The sequence below is a fragment of the Notothenia coriiceps genome, unplaced genomic scaffold (genome assembly GCF_000735185.1).
Source record: "Notothenia coriiceps isolate Sejong01 unplaced genomic scaffold, NC01 NC01_scaffold00025019, whole genome shotgun sequence".
In the NCBI taxonomy this organism is placed as follows: Eukaryota; Metazoa; Chordata; class Actinopteri; order Perciformes; family Nototheniidae; genus Notothenia; species Notothenia coriiceps.
In genome coordinates, this window is record NW_011357720.1 from 1 (window position 1) to 6,660 (window position 6,660).

The 6,660-nt window shown below is 36.8% G+C and overlaps 1 long non-coding RNA gene across 1 annotated transcript; it reads right to left on the reverse strand.

Moving 5' to 3' along the window:
• Nucleotides 1-1,596: 1,596 nt before the first annotated feature.
• LOC104955907 (uncharacterized) lies at nt 1,597-3,977 on the reverse strand. Its single transcript, XR_799496.1, has 3 exons — nt 3,905-3,977; nt 2,402-2,484; nt 1,597-1,686 (listed from the first exon to the last, which is right to left on the reverse strand). It is a non-coding gene; the product is annotated as an uncharacterized lncRNA (long non-coding RNA).
• Nucleotides 3,978-6,660: the final 2,683 nt, after the last annotated feature.

Here is a 6,660-nt window from a genome sequence, read left to right on the forward strand (position 1 = left end):
CAATATAATGTTTGTGTAGCAATAATACACATGACATCTTTTTTGCATGTCTCCAGTACCGATAAAAAGACCGTTAACGTTAAAAAATATTAAAGTTTAACAAAGAAAAAGGAATAAATGAATTGCCCAAAACCAATTTAGGTTGTCTAAAATATTATCTGACTGACATTTCTATCTGATCCATCTGGATAGGTACACAATACAGGATTAAACTTAATAAAGAATCATGAATGTGCTGTGAACTACCTTCTAAATAGCCTTCAAAAAGGCAAACCATTTTTTCCAGGACCGCATGGGCTACCAGTGGCAGCTCGAAGGGGCACTGGAGCTGGGCTGTCCAGTTCTTATTTTCATTGTGGTACTTCCCCCAGAAGAGGAGAGGAAAGTACCCAAGGGCCTTCAGTTTTTCGACATTAAAAACAAAGAAAAACATATAGACAAACATCACACAAATAGATACAGACAGAGATAGATTTTCCAGGCAGCGTTAAAAAGGCATTATGCGTGAACGCCCACCAAGAACACCTCAACGCCCCCCTTTCAAAAATATTGCTTCCAGCGCCCCCCGATGTTCTCTGAACGCCCCCTGGGGGGCGGTGCTGCCCCCGTTGAGAACCAGTGCTCTAAAGAGACAATTGTGTTCCTGTTCTGTTTTTTCATTCATTAGCATCTGCCATGAAGTTATATTCACTCTACCACATTACGAGTGAACCACAGGAGACACCTCTTAACCACACTGCATTGGCCGTCGGCCATGTTTTTGTGGTGTGTCCCGCATCATTGGCATTTTTTGCCATTCCCAACAACCTTTGCTGATGATTCAACATGTTGAATTGGCAGCAGAGCTGTCTGCAAAATAAGCTAGTTTAAGGAAATCTGTGCACAAGAAGAAAAACGGACTTGAGGAAAACTAACTACTACAGTCCAAAGGCTCACACAAAGTCTTTTCATTTGTTATCTCATCTGGTCGTTCTATTACTCAGATATTCCCAACATGAAGCTGAGTGGAGAGTGTTGTGAAAATGTTTTAAAGAGTGTATCACAAACATTGCCTTTATTTCTAGAGCCTTATGTATTTTGTTGTCCCTTTTGAAATGAGGAAGACATACTTCTGCCTACTGCTGTTATGGAGAGTAAAATCCTCTTATGCAGGTGCAGAGTGTAAGTGAGAGTTGGCAGTAGGTTTTAATCTGTGTGGTGTTTGAACTTCTGGCTTAAACGTAGGCAACGTGAGGATACCATACGTCGCTACTAGTTCTTTGATGTTGGTTGGTGAGTCAGAACATTTAGTCTAAAATTGCTTTGGGGGGTGGGGATGAATGGCAAACAATGTTGACAGGGCTAAAGTCAATGTATCGTTTTTTATATTTATACTAGCTAATTATTGAAATATTGCAAATGCATTTGGGTTAATGAAATCTTGACACATAATTGAATGACATTTCAAAAGTTGTTCCTTCCCTGTACAATATAGATTCAATTAATATTTCTCTAATGTTGTGGGACAGTAACCTTCAATGGCTGACCAAAATAAAATAAAATGTTTATTACCACCAGGGCAGAATTATCGAATATCTTCGATTGATTTCTCGACCGGTGTACTTTTTGGGTCCAGTCTTTTGCTTTCTGCCGGAAATCCTTCATACGGGCCGTGTGCCTTGATTTCAGCTCCAACATCTTCCCACACTGAGGAAGTGAGAGGGAAAGAGGGAGTAGGAAGGACATACTTACTTTTTCTGATAGAAAGACAGTTATAAACAGTTGGGAAACAAAGTATTGCTTATTTCTTTCTTTTAACCATATATATTATAATATAATATAATACTTCCCAAAAAAATGAATCGGAAAATCAATTAAATTCAACTGATTGTACAGACTGACAAAATATGCTACCGAGTAAATGTACCGGATCATTTATTCAGCAGGCTAACCAAGTTAGGATATCTAATTAACAGTATACAGAGGGGCCACATTCACTTTATCTAACTATTTGTAGCAATTCATATTTTAATTGACACTATGAATGTCCATTATATGGCCTCATATATAATCATAATAAAATATTATTCATTTTTTTAAATCAAAATATTGTTATTTAAAAGAACCAACAGTCAAACTTTTCAATGGAACAGGCACATGCAGTAAATGTAATGTTCTAAAAAACACCTATACTGTGATGCACATTTGTGGAGTGACAAAACTCTTTCCGGCTTTTGTTAGAAAAACTTAAAGTCACCACTTTGTTCGCCACTTTTATTGTATTGGGTTTTGCAGAAAACAATGAGATATTTATAGGCAAAACTAACTGCCATTTATGTATGAAAATGGCTTTGTCCGAGAGACAGTATAATAGACTGTATTATGAATACTTTAGTAGACATATATATATAGTTATATTTACCTTTGTGCATCTACGATTTGCGCAGTTTGATTTTTCCAAACAATGGGGGCACTGTCTTTTTGTGGATCCACCTGGCATCGTTGCTACATTATGAACAAAACAAAAACATCACATGTATCACATATAGTTATTGGCATGACACAAAACTAAAATTCTTCCATATAACCATGTATGATTACTAAAGTCAAATGATATAATCCAAATGATGTTGATTGAATTCAACTTCAAAATAATGTTAAGTGTGATATCAAAGTTCAATTAGTAGCACTTTAAAATTCACAAATTCCAGTGTAATATCATAAATAACTTTCAATTTCTGGTAATAGTCAGTACGTATTGTGTAATCTTTTTTTGGCATGATAAGATGTTTTCTATTAGCTATCATCATAAACCTCAAATCATGTTTGTTCATAAAATGTATCTGTTATTGCGTGATATAATGCATGTTTTTTGAGATAGAGACTCTACTGTAGTCAAACTAGTACTTAATATTAAATTGCTCTTATGTTCCTGAAGTAAATATTCATATATTCAGTTTTATTCATAATTTTCTTTTCGATTTTTATTATACAGTAATACACATTTTTTTATATTTCTATTATTCAGATACTCTTTCGAGCTACTGTTGATATGAATATATTTGATGTTTATGCTAATTATTTGTATTGTATTTTGTATTTTATATTCCTCCTACATATTTTTTATTAATTTGTAATGTCCAATAACACTGGGCTACAACAAAATAATTTCCCAATTTGGGATGAATAAAGTATCTATCTATACACTATTCGTTTAGGTTAAAAGCACGACATGTACATATGATTTAAATTATAAATTACATATCCATATAGGCCTACTCCTAAACTCACAGTTTATGTGGACCGGATCGTGTATCGGCTAGTAATGTCTGTTTAAATATCAATGGACAAATATCTGAGCAGACCTCAGATTGGCTCGAAGAGTGAATATAAGCTTAAAAACCCGAAATACTGATCTGGATTCAGTAAAGTATTATGTACGATAATCACCTTAAACAGGGATACCAAGTGACATATAAGACTTACAGATGTATGCATTAACATGCCTTTTCCCCCAAACATGATTTATAAGAAGTAAATCGCCACTCATTTGGGATTAAATCAGGTTGACAAATGCGTTTAAAGCGGGTTCAGTCGGCTACCATTACTTAATAACACTAACACAGTCTGTTCGTGTGTGGTGCTGTCACAGGCTAAGTAAAAAAAAACTGAAGAACCATGTCATAACATGATCAACTATGTTACTATCGATTGATTTTAAACTGCAACAGCTCCGTAAAACGACAGACGTTAGCTAAGGCTAACTCAATGATGCTAACTGAGGAGTTCACGGTTTAACTAGCAAATAATTTGCACGCGTAAGCTTGTATGTCGACACATGGTGCTGTGTAAAGTGATGCAAAAGCTGAAATCATTTTAAAAAACACTGTAAATGTCTTTATTACATTACAGAAAACGGGTTTACCTCGAGGAACTCCGTGTCAAGGAGGGTTCAATGTCGTCGTCGTCTTCTTCTTCTTCTTTTAATGGCGAATCGCCTTCTCGAATTGGACTGCGCTGCATCCAGTGGACCTTTAACGAAACGTGCTATGTGGGAAAAACCATATCCCAGCGTGCATTTCGGCTACAACATCCAATCATCGAGCTTGAACCGGGCCTACGTCTGTTTCCGGTGACTTTATTTTGAAAATCAGTTCCTGACGGACGGCTAAAAAGCCCAATATTATAGAATTAAACGAATAACTAAAAACAAGGATAATAGTGTGTTATTGTTGAGTAAATAACAGTGTGTTATTTAGAAAAGGATAACAAATTCGAAGGAAAAAAAGATTAAAAACAATACAGATTTCAGTATTTTGAGGCTCTGAGCCCCATTTATTTTCCTCACGGACGGCAAAAAAAGTCAGACATTATACGATTACAAATAAAATCAATAATCGTGGCTTGATATTGAGTAATAACATGTTTTTATGGACCACACAGCTTCCGGTCTTCTTAGACACGACCGTATCCATTTGCGTCTCATATGCACGCAAAACTCGGACTCAGAATTCAATGGGAATAGTTGGCGTATGATAGGCACGCAAAATCGGACTTTAGCGTATATCTATTGCACGCATTTTCCAATGTGTAAAGTCGTGTCATTTGTACGCAGACTGAAGAGAGCGGGTTGGTGAAAAGGGCTGGGCTAGTGTAGAAATTGTCACAGTATACATGGTAACCAAAACCCAGGTAATCCTTTTTCACTATTGACATCAAACATCAAACAGCGGTCGCGGTACTTTATGTTACGTTAGAATGCTAACTTTTGGTGAATTTAGGAGAAATCTACAGACGCAAATAGACAAACTATAGTAAAATAAACACTTAAATGTGTATTTTGTATGTTTTCCTTCCAAAAGCCTGAAAGAAAACGTTATGGAATCAAAATTGACCAGTGCACGAAAAACTGTGTTTTTGCCTGCCGTGTCTCGCCTTAAGTATCATAAACATGTTTACCACAAATCTTTTTTTCTGCAATATACTGAAATCCAATGGGAAAGTCCCATTTCTTTATATAGACGGAGACCTTAAGTTGCTTACTTCCGAGGTGTCCTACACAAATCTGTTATCACTGTAACTCTCCATGTTGTTCTGTGTACATTTCTAAAGGGAATGGGAAGATGTTTCACCCACTTTTCAAAAATCACATCTGTTTCAGGAATCTGTTAAGCCCCAAGGTCCCCGCCGGCGGGGAGCTTCTAGGGGGATCGTCTCACCGTAGCTGTTAATCTGATCAAAAGACGTGTTCAATGGCATTAAAACGAGAAAAAACGCGGCTGAATCGGTTAATCCATAGGTTGATAAAGTTTCTGGGCAATAATTTGTCTTATTTATAATCCATAATTCAATTTTTATGTAAAAATCGCAGAGCAAAAGTTAGCTGCTAATGGTAGCCACCAGAGTGGCTGCTGCTTCTGGTCTTGGCTATGCATCAGTCTAACACACGCACATGACCAAATAAGGACTATGTGGGAATTCCCCTCGATTCCATTGGCTCTGACGGTTAGAAAGAGATGTCACATGTCAAAATCCAGCAAGGGGAGTCAGAGATATGAAAAATCCACCGAAATGGCACAAGAAGAGTTTTTTTTTTGCTAAATCCTTCTAAAAAGGTCAAATATCACTTGTTTTGCCTCAATCTTGATACAGGGTACTTATTATATGTTGTACTTTGGATCCCTAAAGCTTTTAGTCTACTAACCCATCATCCAAGGTTAGTTTTCACTATAAGTACAAAATATGTTTTGGACGGACACTATAATTTACAGTTTTTTACCATGTTCAATCTGAATTTTCTTTAAAATAAAAAACATCTATTGAATCTGACTTTTCTACATCCAACTGACAGGTTTATCATTACTTTGAGAAAAAAGATTATTAATTTAACCCTTTTAGAAGGGAAGATATGGTCATTTGTTCTGGGAATATCATTTTCGAGCCTGAAACCTGAAAAACAGGCTCGGGGTTTAACAGGTTAACCATCTTACTTTTGTTCATTTTTTGCCCTTCATGTTGCACAGTGTTACATAGAAAAGGTTACTTCTGGGTATTTTTTTGTATGTGTGTGTGTCTGTATATTTGTGGGTGAGTGAAAGAGAGAGTGACAAGGGGCCCTAATGTTGAGTGACGTTGGGGAGGAAGAGAAATCCCACCATGATACAGAGTCCCTTAGGCTTCATTGATTGAAGGGTGGCGCACACACACACACAGACACACACCACAAACATACTCTAAAATACACTGATGCAGGGACACACAAAAATGACAGGGACACGTTCAAGTATACACACATGCACTTCAAATCACTTCTCTTCTGACAAACACACACCCAGTCACGCCATGCTGCAGATTATTATTTATCCAGTTTGTATTCCAGTGAGCCTGTAAGAAGTGTCAGACTGATTACATGCTGACAGGCTGACAGACAGAGTTGTGTGTGTGTGTTTTAGGTTGTGTATAAATGGTCACATTCCAAACGCTTTGGTGGTCAGTAGATCGCTCATTAACGTTACACTATTTCATTTTTTATTTCATTTGATTTGATTTGTTTATTTAGCAGGGACTGTGAACATTTAAAAACATTTCTCTGAATGCACTGGAGTTAGCCAAGAGGTTTTTGTTCACCCCCACAATGAATATCGGCCAATCACGTTATTGCTTGATTTGCGGGACCAGCGT